At 46.0% G+C, this 17,714-nt stretch overlaps 1 protein-coding gene across 7 annotated transcripts in view; it reads left to right on the forward strand.

Annotated features, from left to right (window-relative positions):
* Positions 1-17,714, forward strand: part of LOC100954750 (F-actin-monooxygenase MICAL2) — a 226,707-nt gene that overhangs the window by 52,269 nt on the left and 156,724 nt on the right. The gene's annotated exons all lie outside the window — the stretch shown is intronic.

Genomic DNA, 17,714 nt, shown 5'->3' on the forward strand with positions numbered 1-17,714 from the left:
AGTAGCTGGGACTACAGGTGCCCGCCACCGTGCCCAGCTATTTTTTTGTTGCAGTTTGGCCAGGGCCAGGTTTGAACCCACCACCCTCAGTATATGGGGTCAGTGCCCTACTCACTAAGCCACGGGTGCCACCCCCTGGGCCACTTTTAAGATGTGGAAATTGAGAAGTCATCTGTCTTGGCCCGGGTCACATGACTAGGAGATAACCTTGATCTGTCTGATTCTAGAGCATAAGCCCCCAATCCCTTGAAGAGGCATAATTAGAGAGTTGTGTTCCCCTTGGTACTAACATTTTGGAAAGATCCCTGGTTTTGAATTCATTGGCTAAGAAGTAGGTCTTTGGTCCTTACTGCCTTTTCCTCCTTCTCTCTTTCTCCTGACACCCTTGTGTTCTCCACCTGCCATTCCTCTTCCCCAGGATGCATTTCTCTACTCACAATCACAACCATAGTTAACCCTAAACAGACCGCATCCACGATTGTGTGGCCTCAGACAGCATCAATGAACATAGGCTCACCAGCACATCACATATCTGATAACTCCAACATTACCCCCACCAAATGGCCAGCTAGAAGACAAGACTTCTCAGCTGACTTCCTGGGTGGCTCTTGGGGCTGTCAGCCCTGGGCATTGGTCCAGCCTATGTGTTTAGGTTAAAATTGAATGTGCTCTATTTAGACCTTGTAGGAGGTAGGTCAGCCAGAGCCTTTGGAATTCCAGTCAGTGCCAATCCCAGGAGAAGAGGATTGAACTCTCCATGGCAATCGGGCTGTTGTGTTTTTGTTTTGGTGATGAGGAGCTGTAGAGTCCACTGTGGGATACTTTCCACTGCCCTGGGGGAGACAGCTGCCAAGCTCCTCTGAGTCCGGGTGCACCAACTGTACTGTACAGGACAGAGGAAGAACATTCCATCAGGCTGAAGCAGACCAGTCGCCCCAGCCCAGAGCAGACTAGCCATCCAGGCAGTGCCTGCCCATAACCTGTAGAGCTCTAGCCTCAGGCAGAAGAGAGGGGGCGGTGGAGAAAAGGAGGGGGAGAACAGGGTGGGGCTGGTGTCCTGGGCGCCACTCTGCCCAGTACCTCCCTGCCGGATTGCTCTAACTTCATGGCTCATATTATAGTTCTGTGGGCGGCTCTTCAGAGTTAGAGGAGGGGACGCTTGTAGCCTTCAAAGCATCTGCCTTCTCAGTAATTGTACACAGTGACTTTCCTTTTGAAAGCTCCCATGAAAGTCAGGTGACCTGCCTGCATAGTGTTCTTTCACAGAGTTTTCTGTGCTCCTATTTTATTAGACAGTGCAATTGCCCTGTACACCCAGCCCTCTGTGGCTGCTGAGGGACCCTCTGGGTGATCTAAAGACGGATCTCCAGAGGAAGTCAGCCAGCGTAGGGATGGAGTGGAGGGCTGACCGCCATGAGGAGGCCCTTCTTTCCAAAATCACTAGCCAGTTGCCTAGCCTGTCTGGCCGGCTCCTGTTTTACAAGCTTTGATAGTTTTAAATAGAACAGCTATCCTGTGGTTGGCAGATCACCATTGGCACCTGAGCCACAAAGGGGGGAAAACACCTTTGATTAGTGGTGCTCAGTGTGAGTGCCTCTTGCCCAGGAATTGTTATGCTTTTCTTGGGAGAAGGAACAAAGACATTTCAGATGAGTGATAACCCTTCTCATAAAAGCCACCTAGGTCTGAGGCGTGGAAGATACATTTGAAAACGCTCTGCACATGTCAATTGTGACTGCTAGGTCACTTGTACTGTCCTTTGCAGAGGCTCAGCTCCAACTAACCAAACAAAATGGAAGTCATTAACTCTTCATAAACAAAAGTCCACACACTCGAAGTCTTTCTCCTGCCTATAATTGGGATGTTTTGCCAATTGGGATGTTTTGCCCTCTGTTGGCTCCATTCTTCCCTGCTGCAGGCAGAGTTTTCTCCATGTTGGGAGACTTTCATTCATGTCTTTACAGCTCTCGGACCCAAAAGGCTAGAATCTGTGGCTGGGCACAGTGGTTCACACCTGTAATCCTAGCACTCTGGGAGGCCAAGGCGAGTGGATGGCTTGAGCTTATGGGTTTGAGACCAGCCTGAGCCAGAGTGAGACCCCATCTCTAAAAATAGCCAGGTGTTGTGGTGATGCCAGTAGTACCAGCTACTCAGGAGGTGAGGCAAGAGGATCTCCTGAGCCCAAAAGTTTGAGGTTGCTGTGAGCTATGACACCATGGCACTCTACTGAGGGTGACAAAATGAGACTCTATCTCCAAATTTTAAAAAAAGAAAAAAAAGGCTAGAAGCTTTCTTATATAGCTCAATACAGGGTGGCCATAAAGTGCATTTGACCTGTTTTCTGATAGGCTCATCTCTGGATTTATTATGGCCAATGCTAGGGGAACTGGCTGCTGTGATTAGCAGCCCTCGGAAGCATCACATAATGGACATGAGGGACGAGCCACTCCCCACAGATATGGGAGTGAGGGACAGATAAACAACGGTCATCCTCTGCAGTGCTGTTTACTTGTGCTCTGGTTACGGTATACACCCTCTCCATACTGGACTTGTGTGTGCATGGCTAGCACCTCGCTCTGGGAGGCCAGCGGCCACACAGAGCAGGGGCCCTGCCTCTCTTTCAAAGTGAATGACACCCTCCTGCTCACACACCACATCTAGGTATCCTTTGGTGTCATGGTTTGTGCTGAGCATTGGCCAAATAAGAAACTCTGACCATTAGCAGACATGTGGCGGATCATTAATGCTAAGCCAGATGACATGAGTGTGTCAGGTACCAGGCTTCAAGCCGAGCTCCAGTGAGCCGCAGGTACAGCAGGAATACATGAAATGCACCCAGAGCAGCCCCACCTTCTTGCTGATGCAGACGGCGCTCAGCACCATCTACAGCAGACTAGGGCCTCAGTATTTACTTCACCAGCCTTTGTCAACCCCTTACCACGCGCTCAGCACTGGGCTGCCATCAGTAAGTGAGTGAGCAAGTGTGTGTGTGTGTGTGTGTGTGTGTGTGCTTATGCATGTGTATGTGGTGGGGGTGGTGGGACCAGGATGTATCTGGAGAAGAAGGGTTCTGGAGGAGGTGCCAGTGGGTAGGAGAATGGCCTGGAAGATCTCTAGAGCAATGGCTTAGGTGCCATTCACTAATCTAACTTAAGATCATTGTTTATTATTATTTATAAGGGTTTTGTCAGGCACTTAATAATTCTGTCCCTGGGTGTGACTCTGGATAAGAATGGGGTGAAGCAAGCATCAAGTCAAATGAACTCTTTCAGGACTGATAATGGCTCTGCATTAGGGTAACATCCGGCTCAAACGTCACATCCAGTTGAATAGCGTTTGCAACCCAGAGGAACCCGCACTATGTAATTTGGTATGGGATTGCCAGAATCACAAAACCATGGACATATCTTTAATGCTGAAAAAAATTTAAGCAAATGTCAGACACAATCTCTGCATTTGACAGGTGACAGACAGGGGGCCAGGGTTCTGAAGCTAGTGAGGGGTTGCTGGGGTTTGGCCTCTGTTAACTGTGTTGCTCTTACATTCTTTTGCTCATTTGTTCATCAGCAGATGTTTCCGGTGCCCTACACCTTACTAGGTATTTGGCAGCTTTCTGTAAAGGAGACATAAATGTAATTATTTGTGCATGTATTGACTTATTTAATCATTCATGAGATGGATCATTACTGAGCAGCTACTATGTGCCAGGCACTCGTCTAAGTACCCAAGAGTCACTCACTAGCTCTGTGGTGTTGGAGAAGTTACTTAAAATCTCTGATTCTAAGCCGCATTCTCCAATTCTCCAGCATTGCTCTAAGCAGCAGTAAACCAAGGGTGACTTCATGGAGTTACTGAGGGTTGAATAAGGCAACATTTGGAAAACATTTGGAAAGGTGCCTAGCATTCTGGTAAGTGATCATAAACATTTAGCCATTGTTCTCATTAGCATCTTAAGCACTATGAGAGAGGTGTGTGCACGGGTGGGCAGGAGGACAGGAAAGCAAGTGGCTGCACCTGGGGTAGCCCGGGAATGCTTCCCGGAAGATGAGCTATGATGGGAGGTTGGACTGATGAGTGTGAGTTTGCCATGCAGAGCCGAGGAAACGGCGAGAGGGAGCACAGGAAGAGAGATCTATCCCAGGACCAGCGTGCTGCTTGTGTAATGAGAAAGGAGGGCTATGTGAGGGGTGCGGAGAGGGTGATAGTCGGAGAGAGCGGAATGGATGGGTGGTGGGAGAAGACGGGGAGGAGGGCCTCCTGGGCAAGCTTGCGAATGGAGGAGCCCGTGCTCAAACAAAGGACCCATGAAAGCCTTAACAGTAAGCCCCTGACTCCCAGTCTGGTCCAGAGTTCTTTTTACCACCCACCTTGGGGCTGCTCTGTAATCACAGGTAACCCTTTCAGTCCAGGAGGTATCCGTACATCACCGCCCTGAAAACATGCTTGCAGGAAATGACTCAGGGAGGCCTGTCACTAGCAGGAACGGGGCCAGCCTATGTCATGAACAAGGGTATGTCTGTATGTCGTGAGCATCTGGCAGGGTCACCCCCACGTTTTGCTCCTGAACGTGCCCCTCGCTCATCTTCACCTCCCCGCCCCCAAAGTGAACCCAGGCCCAGCTTGTGCTCCTGGCTTGACTGTGCTGTGGTTGCTGAGCTTCCCCGGCAAAGCGCAGCGGGCAGGCAGAGAGACAGAGTGAGAGGGTGTTGTTCAGGGAGGAAGGGGGCAGCTGGGAGAGGAAGGCTGCTACCTCTTGGCCCGGATAAGCCTATCTGACATTCCCGACCTCTGAAGTCACCCCCTCGGTGGTGCCGGCTGAGGCATGTCAAGCCCCGCTTTGCCTAATACGGACAGTTGCAGCCCAACTGATAAAGCAGAGCATGGTCTCTGGGGTGTGAAATTCTCTACTAGTCGAACAAAGAGCCCAGATGAACTCTGGCTTTGTCCACTTCCCTGACAATGGCCGGCCGGCACCGCTACTCTAAGCAGGATTGCCAGTCGGGTTGTGCTAAGGGCTACGTTTGTCATGGCCGCTCCACGCGGGGTGTGAGGGGCATGCCTGTGTATGTGCGCGTTGGACGCGATCCTTGAGCTTGAGCAGATCCAATTCACAGGATCTTACTGAGGAGAACAAACTCTTTCTTGGCTGTCTTCCTAGGAAGTGGCTAATCCAGGTTCATTGTGGTTCATTTTATAAATGTATTTACGAGGACTTTTTTAATCTTAAGAAAAAACAAAGTTTCTTTAATTGAAGAAGAGATGCATGTGTACAATAAAAAGTCATTCAAGTGGCATAGGAATAAGCAGTGTGAAAAGAAGTTTCTTTTCCCCAGTCCTCCGTTTCCCCTTCATAGAGGCAACCGCTGCCCGCCTTGTGTGTTCTTCCTGAAGGTCTCTACGTGTATGTGTCTGCTCATGGCATGCATGCATGTAATGGGGTGTGAACCCCCAGCCATATTTTCTTTTTCTTTCTTTTTTGAGACTGAGTCTCACTATGTTGCCCCCAGTAAAGTGCTGTGGTGTCATAGCGCACGACAACCTCAAACTCTTGGGCTCAAGCTCTTGCCTTAGTCTCCCAAGTAGCTGGGACTATAGGTACCCACCATCATGCCTAGGTAGTTTTTCTATTTGTTTGTTTGTTTGTTTTGAGACAGAGTCTCACCATGTCACCCTTAATAGAGTGCTGTGGCATCACAGCTCATAGCAACTTCAAACTCTTGGGCTTAACCAATTCTCTTGCCTCGGCCTCCCAAGTGGCTGGGACTACAGGTGCCCACCACAATGCCCAGATATTTATTTTTGTTTTGTTTTTAGAGATGGGGTCTGTGTATAGCTCAGAGCTGGTTTTGCACTAGTGAGCTCAGGCCATCTACCTGCCTCAGCCTCCCAGAGTCCATCTTTTCTTAATGGGAAACATCTATACACATTTGTTCTATCCTTGTTCTGCACTTTAGTTTTTTCCCTCAAAAATATATATTTGAGGCTCAGCACCTATAGCTCAACCGGCTAAGGCGCCAGCCACGTACACCTAAGGTGGTGGGTTCGAATCCCCAGCCCGGACCCGCCAAACAACAATAATGGCTGCAGCCGAAAAATGGCCGGGCGTTGTGGCGGGCGCCTGTAGTCCCAGCTACTTGGGAGGTGGAGGCAGGAGACTCGCTTGAGCCCAGGAGTTGGAGGTTGCTGTGAGCTGTAATGCCACGGCACTCTACCCAGGGGGACAGCTTGAGGCTCTGTCTCAAAAAAAAAAAAAAAAAATATATATATATATATATATTTGAGGTTGTTTGGTATCAGTCTGTGTGGATCTAACTCTTTTATTCCTTACTTTCCCCACTTTATGGCTTTATCACAAGTTGTTCAATGTAGATGGTGTCCAGCCTATTGCCATTTTAAACAGTGTCTTGGGTCCATTTCCTTAACCACATGTCTTTATAGACATATAAAAGCTTATCTGTAGGATAGACTATGAGAATTTGTGAGTCAAAGGCTATGTGCAGTGCATCTAAAGATTATAGGCATTGTTAAATTCTCCTCCCTAGGGTGGACACCCCCCTCAGTAGTGGGGGGAAGTGCCAGAAGAATCTTTCTTTACAAGAGAGATACCACAGTGGGACATCCCTCTGTGTCCTGCAGCCTGGATGCCCTTGAATGAGCTGCTGAATGAAGAGCAGTCTAGCAGAGATATGATAGAGATTGCTGCCACCCCTCACTATGACACTGATTTTATGACTATTATTACCACCTAATATTTGCATTGTGTTTGATAGATCACAACACAGTCTGATGTACATGGTTTTGTTAAGAAGTTTGCTTTATCAGTGAAAGTGAATGCTCTTTAGAAGAACACATATACGAGTATCAGATTGAACATATAATGCTTACATTCATTTTCAAAATTTCATTGAATAATAGGGGATTTTAGGGCCCTGGCCCACAGAGGATCTGTGCGGTTAGTACTCAACAGGGACCTGGGATGGCTAACTTGTTCTTTTTCTGATTCAGCTCAATCAAACATCACCTCCTCCTGGAAGCCCTCCCTGAGCTCCTCCCCACTGCCCCCTTCTCTTACTCCATCTGCACTCTGGGTTTGGTGCCCCACGAGGCTCCCAGACTCTCTGTTCCTATGGCCGTCTTGCTGATCCGTGTCCCCCATTGATTGATTTGTCCCTCTTTTTCTCACTTGACTGTGAGCTCCCTGAGTTTAAGGACCATGTCTAGTTCATCTCTGGATCATGAGTACCCAGCCCTGGTCTTGGCACAGGGAAAGATGTTCAGGGATGGATGAATGAACTCTGTGGTTCAAGGGGCTTATTTCTGGAGCTGTACCTGGTGAGCCCTGGTCTTTCCAAGCCTTAATAGAAGGTTTGCAGTAACCAGTATGAGCCAATCTCTTCATTTTCTTATTTAAGCTTCTGTCCGAATTTGCATCTCATCATTGCTCCCTGAGCACCTTTTCCCTGATGGGCAGGGGTGGTGGCCACAGTCTTGTCTGGGCCTTGATTAGCGTCTGGCTGCCCATGGAGCTTTCAGAGGGATGGGAAATCAGCCAGTAGGCCTGTGAGGCTCAAAGGCTGGGCCTCCTTTTTCTTGGAGAAAAAAGAAAACCCTCTTGCAGTTCCTGGCCCACCCAGGGTTGCACAAGGCCCTTGGGAATCTCTGGCCAGGATTATCCAAATAAATGTGTACTGCAGGGCAGGGCAAAAGGAAATCGTGAAGCAGATTAACACTCTGCTTCCCAGACTGCAGGGTATTCCCTGGCTTCCCTCTTTCCTGCTCATTAGAGATTCTTGATCTGCTTTGCTTTTTTTCACAGTAAAAAACATTTAGATCAGTGGGCAGAGAATTCTCCCGCCTGGTGTGAATCTCTGTCTGTCTCCTCCCCACCTGGGTGGGGTGCAAAGCTGAGTTCAGCCTCTGGCCACAGAGCCCTGAGCCCAGGACAGGTCCTAGGCAGTTCATGGGCCTGACTTTAGGTTGTGTCCTCCACTGAATAAGGACTGCATTTGGCTGCAAGTACCTAAGAACCTGACCGTATACACTAAAACAAATAGAGGTTTTTTTCTTTTTTTTCTTTTACTTTTTTTTTTTTTTTTGAGACGGAGCCTCAAGCTATCCCCCTGGGTAGAGTGCCATGGCATCATGCTCACAGCAACCTCCAACTCCTGGGCTCAAGCGAGTCTCCTGCCTCAGCCTCCCAAGTCGCTGGGACTACAGGCACCCTCCACAACGCCTGGCCATTTTTTGGTTGCAGCCCTCATTGTTGTTTGGCAGGCCCGGGCTGGGGATTCGAACCCGCCACTTTAGGTGTATGTGGCTGGCGCCTTAGCCGGTTGAGCCACAGGCACCGAGCCAAGGCTTTTTTCTTAATGAGAAGTCAGGAGAGAGGGGGTGGCTGGAAGTTCAGTAGCTATATCCTCTGATTCTCTAGGCCAGTGCTGTCCAATATAGATATAATGTGAGATGTATATGTGATTTTAAAATTTCTAATAGCCACGTTTAAAAAATACAAAGAAATGGCTAAATTAATTTTAGTAATGTATTTTATTTAATTAAAAATAAGGGGTGCTCAGAGAGCAATGCTTGGATGCAAATTTGGACAGACAAATAAGGAAACGAAAGGATTGGCTGGTACTAGTTTTCAAAAACCCACTGTAAAGGCTTGGAAATACCAAGGCTCACCCAGTGAAGCTAATATACCCAAATTTTATCATTTCAACATGTAATAAGTATAAAACATGATTACTGAGATATTTTACTTTTTTATGGGCAACCTTTGAAATCCTATGTGTGTTTTATAGGTCATCTCAGTTCAGACCAGCCGCGTTTCAAGTGCTTAATAGCTACCTAAGGCTAATACTATTGAATTGGACAGTGCAGTTTTTTCTTAAGAACCTCTTTGAGTTGACCACACAAAGGACTGTAACAAAGGGGTCAAATACAGAGGTGGTCAACATAAAGAAATATATCTATTGTACTGATACATACTTGTGGTGCATGTCCAGTCTATGAGTCCTTAAGTCAACTTAAGGATGTGACCAATGTAGGGAGGTGGTCAGCTATGGAGGTTTTTCTGTACTTGTGACCTTATAGTCACAGGGTGGCTGCTGTAGATCCAGCCCTCACATTTGCTTTCGAGGCAGGAAGAAGGTAGAAGAGGCTGCTCTAGCCACGTACATCTACTTATTATGTAGGCAAAAGTGTTCCCAGAAACTCCATTAAAATATAAGTTCCATAGGGGCTGGAGTTTTTGTCTGTATGTTCTTTGCTGATTCCCCAGCACCTAGGGAATGCCTGACACATAATTGTTTACAGGTTGAAAGCAGATACTTAGAAGGTGTTTGGAGTACAAAATGTTCATTACCGATCCGTACCCATGATAGAAACGGGCAAAGAGGCAGATCGAGTTGACAAAGAAGTCAAACTGTGAACAAGAGAGCCAGGTATCTGCTGGCTCAAGCAACTAGGTCTTCTCCTATTTAGTCTTTCAACAAAGGAGTTTTTCAAAAGACAAGAGTGGGAGGCCACACGGTTCTTAGTTGATATAGGATGGTTAGCTATAAGCTACCAGTTAGCTGGCTATATGGTATGTAACATGTATTAATCTACGTACCAATAACAAATATCGAAATATGTTAATATATAGTATGTAAAGTTATAGAAGTATATACTGAAGGAGAGTAAGAGTATACATACTTTTACTATATATAAAATTTTATTACATAAAATGTTATTCACCTCAAGTTTCTACTAGCTTCTTGGAAAGATTAACCAAGTATATTATAATTTCAGAGCTTGCTCAGAGCCTTCAGCTGTGTGTAGCATATTTCACCACAACCTGGCAAACTCTACACCTCCCACCATCTGTCCTCTTCTCGAGAGTTATAAATATAGGGTAGCAACCTGTCACCAAAGGCTTGTTCATGGGGATTCGGTGGTGGAAAGATTTCTTCTCAGGACCCTTTCTCCAGGGGAGAGCTGTCGAAATCAAAGGAAATACTGGAGAAAATTCTTTGAAGTCCAGAGCTATACGATTTAAGCAGGGGAGGTTTCATTTACCCTCCCGCCCAAGGAATAAGCACACTGGTGTTCACTGTGCGGCTGGTTTCGGCTCTTCTCTAGCTTCAAGAAAATGATTGCTTGCATTTATTCTTTTTTTTTTCCTGCTTTCCAGATGTGCACTGTAAATTATGGTAAAAAATATATAGCATAAAATTTGTCATGTGAACCATTTTAAAGTGTGCAATTCAGCAGCATTAATTGCATTCATGACAGGGTACAACCACCACCGATTTTTATTTCCAAAATTTTCCATCATTCCAAAGAGGAAGCTCTATAATCATTACGCAATACCTCCCTCGCCTTCTCCCCCCAGCATCTCCTGATAACCTCTAATCTTCCTGTTGCTATAAATGTGCCTGTTCCAGATAGTCCACGTAAGTGGAATCATTTGTGTTTGGCTTATTTCACTCAGCATAATATTTTCAAGGTTCCTCCATGTGTAGCACCTGTCAAAACTTCATTCTTTTCTTGGCTTTTGCAATCTTAAAACTTCTGTAGCCTAATATATCAAAATTATTATTGCTTCAGCATGTAGTTACTATAAAAAAATTAAAATTTTTTGTAGTATGTCTTCAAAATCTGGTTGTATTTTATTCACATAGAACATTTCGATTCAGATGCCGAACTTCCATCAGAAATATTTCATCTGTATTTAGGTATCATAAAATTTAGTGTTGAAAAGGTAGATTTACATATCCAAGTTCTTCCCATCCTACTCCACACTTTTCCAATAACTGAATTGAGTGTGAAGATTTTTTAACTGTGTACAAAAGATAAAATTTACATTTTAGCTATTTTTAAGTGTTAACATTCAGTGGCATTAACTATTCACATTTTATGCAATCATCACCATCATTCATCTCTAGAACCTTTTTCATCTTACAGAACGAAAACTCCGGACCTTTTAATAACTCTTGACTCCTTCCCAGCCCCTGGCAATCACCATTCTACATTCTGTCTCTAGAATTTAACAATTCTGGGTACCTCATAAATTTGGGATCATACAGTCATTTGTGACTGACTGTGATGTCCTCAAAATTCATGTTGTAGCACGTGTCAGAATTTTCTTCTTTTAGGGCTGAATAATATTCCATGTGTACATGCATAAACCACAGGCATGTATCCATTCATTCATCGGTGGACACTCAGGGTTTTTGTACCTTTTGGCTACTATGAATAATGCTGTAAGGAAGACTGATGTGCACAGATCAGTTTGAGTCCTTATTTTCAATTCTTTTGGGTATATACCTAGGAGTGGAATTGCCGAGTCATACAGTAATTGTACTTTTAACTTTTTTTTTTAAAAAAAACTTTTGAGGAACCACCAGTTTTCATTTACTCTTATTTTTTACATTGCCATTCATGAGTTAAATTTCTCACACTTAGAAACTCATCCAAAAAATCATTTGAGTGTCTGTTACATGCCAGGCATGGGGGGTACGGCGGTAAAGAGAACAAAGTCCCTGTCCTCTTAGTTTACGCTCTTGTTAATGAGAGACGACTAACACATATGGGCTGTCTGAGTGTGTGTATGTGCACGCACATGTGTCAAATGGTGGCACATCCTAGATAGAAGATGCAGCAGGGGAGGGGGAGGAGGGTTGCTGTTTGATGTAGGATGTCCTTGGAAGGCTTTTAGGAGATGGTGGCATCTGAGCAGAGTCCTAAAGGCAGTAAAGTCATGAACACGCTGCATTAAAGAGGGAAGAAAGTCTAGGCCAGCGGTTCTCAACCTAGGCGTCGAACGACCCTTTCATAGGGGTCGCCTAAGACCATCCTGCAGATCAGATATTTATATTACGATTCATAACAGTAGCAAAATTACAGTTATGAAGTAGCAATGAAAGTAATTTTATGGTTGGGGGTCACCACAACATGAGGAACTGCATTAAAGGGTCACTGCATTAGGAAGGCTGAGAACCACTGGTCTAGGCGAAGGGAACACCAGCAGGTGCACAGGTGCTGGCGAGCCCATGTGCTCCCTGTGTTCTCGGAATAACAAGGAGACCGATGCGGCCAGGAGGAGCCAGGGGTGTTAAGAAATAAGCCAGAGGGAAAGAGAGTTGGGGTCAGTGTTGAAACCACTGGAAGCACTTTGTCTTTTACTTTGAATGAGATACAAAGCCCCCAAGAGGCTTCTGAGCGGAGAGTAACATGATCCAACTTCCTATTAAAAGGAATTATAAAATCTTGGAGACAGAAAACATAAAGGTAGACCAGCGTCTCTCCCATCTGCGAGTAGCAGCTGTCTCAGGCCTAAAGAATTCATTGCACCTGTTGTGCTCATCAAGTCACAGAGGAGCTGCTTGCTCTGTCACCATATGCCAGCAGATTAGGGACCGGCTGAGATCAGCCTCACTGCCAAGGTTAGGGCCATTCTGATTTATAGTCTTCTTAGAAGAATATCCGTAGCACTTAACGTGCCCGTGGCTTACTAGCTGTGTGATCTTGCTTCTTGGAGCCTGGGGCTGCGGTGAAGGCTGTGTGAGAATACACACGTGAAATATTTGAAGTGCCTCCTTCTTGAGACTATCCTACTGCTTTTTGTGACTTCTTTGTAAGATAAAAATTGCCGTTTTACCGTTTTCAGTGTATGGTTCAGCGGTGTTAAGCACATTCACATTTGTGTGCAGCCATCACTACCATCATCTCTAGAACTTTTTTCATCTTGTAAAACTGAAACTCTGTACCGTTAAACACTAACTACTCATCTGCCCCGTCTCCCGGCCCCTGGCACCACCGTTCTGCTTTGCGTCTCTGTGAATGTGGTAACTCTATACGCATTTGAGTTAGAGTAATCAAGGCCCAGTGTTTGCCTTTCTGACTGCCTTATTTCACTTAGCAGAATGTCCTCAAGTTTCATACATGTTGTAACACGTGTTCAAATTTCCTTCTTTTTTTAGGGTGGAATAATATTCCATTGTATGTATAGATCACACTTGTTTATCCATTCTCCCACCCGTGAAGGCACATTACTTCCAACTTCTGCCAGTTATGAAGAATGCTGCTATGAATATGGATATACAGATAATCTCTCCAAGGCTTTGGGGCCTCTGGGTACATAGCATAGCAGAAGTGGAATTGCTAGATCACACAGCAATTCTGTTTTTAATTTTCTGAGCAACCATCATACTATTTTCCATAGCAGCTATGCCATTTTACATTCCGACCAGGAAGGCCCAAAGATTTGAGTTTCTCTACATTTCTCCAACATTTATTTTTTGTTTTCTTTTATAATAGCCATAATGGCTAGGCATGGTGGCTCACACCTGTAGTCCCAGCACTCTGGGAGACCGAGGCGAGTGAATTGCCTGAGCTCACGGGTTCGAGACCAGCCTGAGCAAGAGCGAGACTCCGTCTCTAAAAATAGCTGGATGTTGTGGCGGGCACCTGTAGTCCCAGCTACTAGGGAGGCTGAGGCAAGAGAATCACTTGAGCCCAAGAGTTTAAGGTTGCTGTGAGCTATGACACCATGGTACTCTACTGAGGGCGACAAAGTGAGACTCTGACTCAAAAATAAATAAACAAAATAAAATGAAATGAAATGAAATAAAATAAAATCCTAATGGAGGGGAGGTGGTACGTCACTGTGGTTTTGCTTTGCATTTCCCGAATGATAAGTGATGTGGAGCATCTCCTTGTGTGCTTATTGTCCGTTAAATGACTGTTAAAATCTTCTGCCCACTTTTGAATCAGGTTGTATGTTTTATTGTTGTTGGCTTTTTGAAAGGGTTTTTTTGTATATCCTAGATATGAATCCATTATCAGAATTCGATTTGCAAATATTTCCTCCCATTCTGTGGGGTGTCCCGTGTTGCACAAAAGTCTTTAATTGTAACGGAGTCCAATTCATCTATTTCCCTTTCTTGGCTACACCTTTGGTGGCCGATAGAAGATGATCATTGCCAAACCCTGAGGAATTCAGCCAGTGTCAGGAGGCTTTTGCCCTATATTTTCTTTTAGGAGTTTTATAGCATCAGCTCTTGGATTTGGGTCTTTCCCCCATTTTTGAGTCTATTTTTGTTTGTGCTATTAGGGAAGAGGGTGACCCAACTTTTTGGACTAGTTTTTCCAAGTCTTTGTGCTTTTTCTGTTGTTACCTAGTACATACTTGGTGTCCTTCCAGGGCTCGTCTCTGATTCCTTTTGGTTTTTCTAGGTATGTTTTCTCGGGGTCCCTCAGCTACACTCTCACATGCATGACTATGATTCTCTATGTTTCTGTCTCCACCCCGTCCTCCTGTCCTCCGGCCTGAGCGCTGTGTCACCACTGAGGGACTCTGATAGTGTGAAACATCTATTCTGTTTTCTTCATGACTCCTGACACACAACTCCTAAAACCCTGAGTGTCTTTTGCATGCTAATGAGATGACTGGTGTTGACAGATCCAAGGCAGCTTCAGGACGGGGGTGGTCACTTGAATGAGGGGCAAGAGGTTAACTTGATCATCAATGGCCAATGATTTAAAAAATCATTCTTACATAATGAAGCTTCCAGAAAAACTCAAAAGGATTTGGGAGCTTCTCCACACCCTTGACTGGATTTGGGAGCTCTGGAGAGCTAAGCATAGAGAGGTGCCTGGAGGATGGCATGTCTGGAGGGGACATAGAAGCTTCCCGCCCCTCCCCACTCGTCTTGCCCTGTGCATCTCTGCATATGGCTGTTCATCTGCATCTTTTACAACTTCCTTTATAATAAGCTGATAAACGTAAGTAAATGTTTCCCTGAGTTCTGTGAGCCTCTCTAGGAAATTGATGGAACTCAAGGAAGGGGACGTGAGACTCCGTGGCTTACAGCCAATTGGTCAGAAGTGTAGGTGACCGCCGATTACCTGTGTCAGGTTTCTGAATTGGGGCAGTCTTGTGAGACTGAGCCTTCAACTTGTGGGACACAGTTCAGAATCAGAAGATACCACTGCAGAATTAGTTGCTGGTGGGGAGAAGAAATTCCCCCACGTTTGGATGACCCGAGGTCACAGAAGCATTTTGTGTTGATTGATTATGTTGCGACAGTATTAGAAGAAGAAAAACAGTTAGTTTTTTGACTCAGGTACCTACTGGACATCTTCAGGAAGCCCCTCTAGCCCCTTTAAACACATCCACCTCTTCTTTCTGAAACCTGCTTTCTTCCTCTGTTTCTTCACCGTGCTGAAGGCTCAAACCTCGCAGTCATTATGGACCCCGCCTCCCTTCTGCTTCCCGTACCCAGTCAGTTGCCAAGTCCTATTGCATCTTTCTCTGTGATTTCATTCATGTCTGTCCCCTGCTCTCAATTCCCATTGTCCCACTTTGGTTTAGGGACTGGCTGATCACAGCTGTCAGACCCTGGACCATCCTGTGGCCTTTCCTCCCATGCAGCCCAGCTGCTGTCCCTGGCCGGCCCCTGCACAGCCATTCTTCTAAGCACAGCTCTGATGGTGTCTCTGCTCAAATTCAGGCTCCCCGCGCCTGTGGATTAAAGTTCCAGCTCCAGCCTGGCAGGATGCCCTGCCGTTCAGCCACTCTTCTGCCTCCATGACCTGCCTCCCACATTCCCATCTCCTAGGCTGCCATCTAGCCATGCTCCTCCCCTGCCCTCGGCCGCTCCTCCACCCCGCCTTTGGCTGGCATCGTTGGCACTTTCAGTGTTCAATCTGTGAACTGTGAACGCCCTGTCCTCAGAGATCCTGCCCCCCTGCGGCTCCAGTGGCTTCCACTTCCCCTCTTCTCAGCAGCCCATCCCAGGGCCACACCTAGGGGTTTGCCACTACCCAGTACTGCCCCTCCCCGACTCTCACAGGAAAGGCTCCTCTCTAACCACAGCTCTCAGAGCTTTTGCTTTTTCAATGTTGTTACTTTGTTACTCTCATGAAACCTGCTACAAACCCAGCTTCCATCAGCCAGCCCCTCCCTGGCCTCCCCAGCCCGGGGCACCCCTGGGCTTCATTCTCTTGCCCCTCCTGGAGCCCATGGTCCTGCTCTCAAGAGTTGCCTGGCGCTGCTGGAGAAAGTGGCAGAGCCGGGCTGGTTGGTGTTGTCACTGAGTTATGGTCACTTAACACTGAGCCTCTCCGTGCTGCTAGGACAGCCTTTTCAGAAAAGCCAGCCAGTTTCCTGCAGCTCTTCACTCCCCTGCGGCTGTTCGCAGCCTCTAACCTCCTCCTGTCCCTTCAGCCCCTTCCCTTTAAGCAGCCAGCTGACTTCCCACAAAAGCAGTATTCTTCTTCCCTCCTCAGCTGAATTCCTGGGGGAAATAATCTCTGTGTTCCTTGCTCCTATCTTCACCCCCTACTTAGTCCCCCAGCCCCTGTCACCGCCTGTGCCAGTAGACTTGCTCTCTTCAGGGCCACTGGAGGCCTCGGAGTGAGTAAAGACCGTGGTGACCTTCGTGTCCTCCCCTACATGGCCTCTTTCTGACATTTTGGTCATGGTAGGTCGCCATCTCCTCGAAACTCTCTTCTCCTTAAAGATACCCTCAGTGTAGGCTGTGGAGCCAGGGTCCTTGAGGGGACAAGGACATGGGGTCTGCTCCCTTACAAGGGATTGTAAACCTGAGTATTGGCAGGTCTAGACTCTTCCGGTGCTTTTGTATTTTTCTGCAGGAAGATTTTCCGTAGAGATCGTACCACCAGCCTTTTTTCTGGTCCGCTGAGCAGGGCCACAGGTGTGGGTGGCATTGACAGATGAGCCCCTCTTGTGCTGTAGGCACCCCTTGTATTTTTGCCTGTCACCTTGCCTCTGAAGCTCCCGATCAGGTGGAATTTCTTATCCTTTGTTACATTTTAATGACACGTCACCAGGGTATAAAGTTCTTCTGTTTACAAAGCCGTTTTGCGATTCTCACAAAACCTTTTAGGTAATAAGGGCTGGGACTGCTGTCCCCACTTTATAGATAAGGACAGTGAGGCTTAATTGGGGTAACCTTTACCCTAAATCCTTTCAAAGGATTTGCCTAGAATTTAATGGAGATGAATGGAAAAATGCAAAAATGTTCAAAACCAGGGGTCTTACACTTCAGAATCCAGTTGACCCACCTTTGTTTAAGGACTTCCATGGAGAAAGGGACTCTTGGGAAGACATGAGACAAATCACGTCTCCAAGCACGTACTTCTTCAACACAGAGAGAGCTCAGATATTATTGTTACCTTTATTTTTCAAAACAAATCCTGCGGGAAATATTTATGGTAGGCAGCAGCATTATTCTGTGGCTACGAATTTCTGACTTTAGACTTTCACATTTGAATGTTTGCTTTTTAGTTCACATTTGAATATTTGCTTTTTAGAAGTTCTTGCTTAATGACCTGGTACCATGATGTTGTTCTGGTGGATTTTGTACTTTGACATTTGGGGTTAAGGATGACATTGGTAGCCTTGTATCAGTTTTAGCATCTGATTTATTTTGGTTTATTTCGTTTATGTGAATTCAAAATTTATACAGCCAAGTAGGAAGCATCAAGTAACATATTTGTTGTTTTTTTTAATAGCGCAGTTTGCAATCTCTTTGCTCATAGTAATCTGGAAACTTTGATGTACAATAGGTAGATGGGTCCACCTTGCCTTAAGATTCAACTTGACATCAAAATTTTCTTCTTTGCAAGATAAAGCCACCATTACCCACTTCAAAGAATAGCAGTAGCCAGGAAATGAGTTAGCTTAGCCGGGGCCTCAATGCTGC

Source organism: Otolemur garnettii, unplaced genomic scaffold, assembly GCF_000181295.1.
Source record: "Otolemur garnettii isolate 467f Iridium unplaced genomic scaffold, OtoGar3 scaffold00001, whole genome shotgun sequence".
Classification (NCBI taxonomy): Eukaryota; Metazoa; Chordata; class Mammalia; order Primates; family Galagidae; genus Otolemur; species Otolemur garnettii.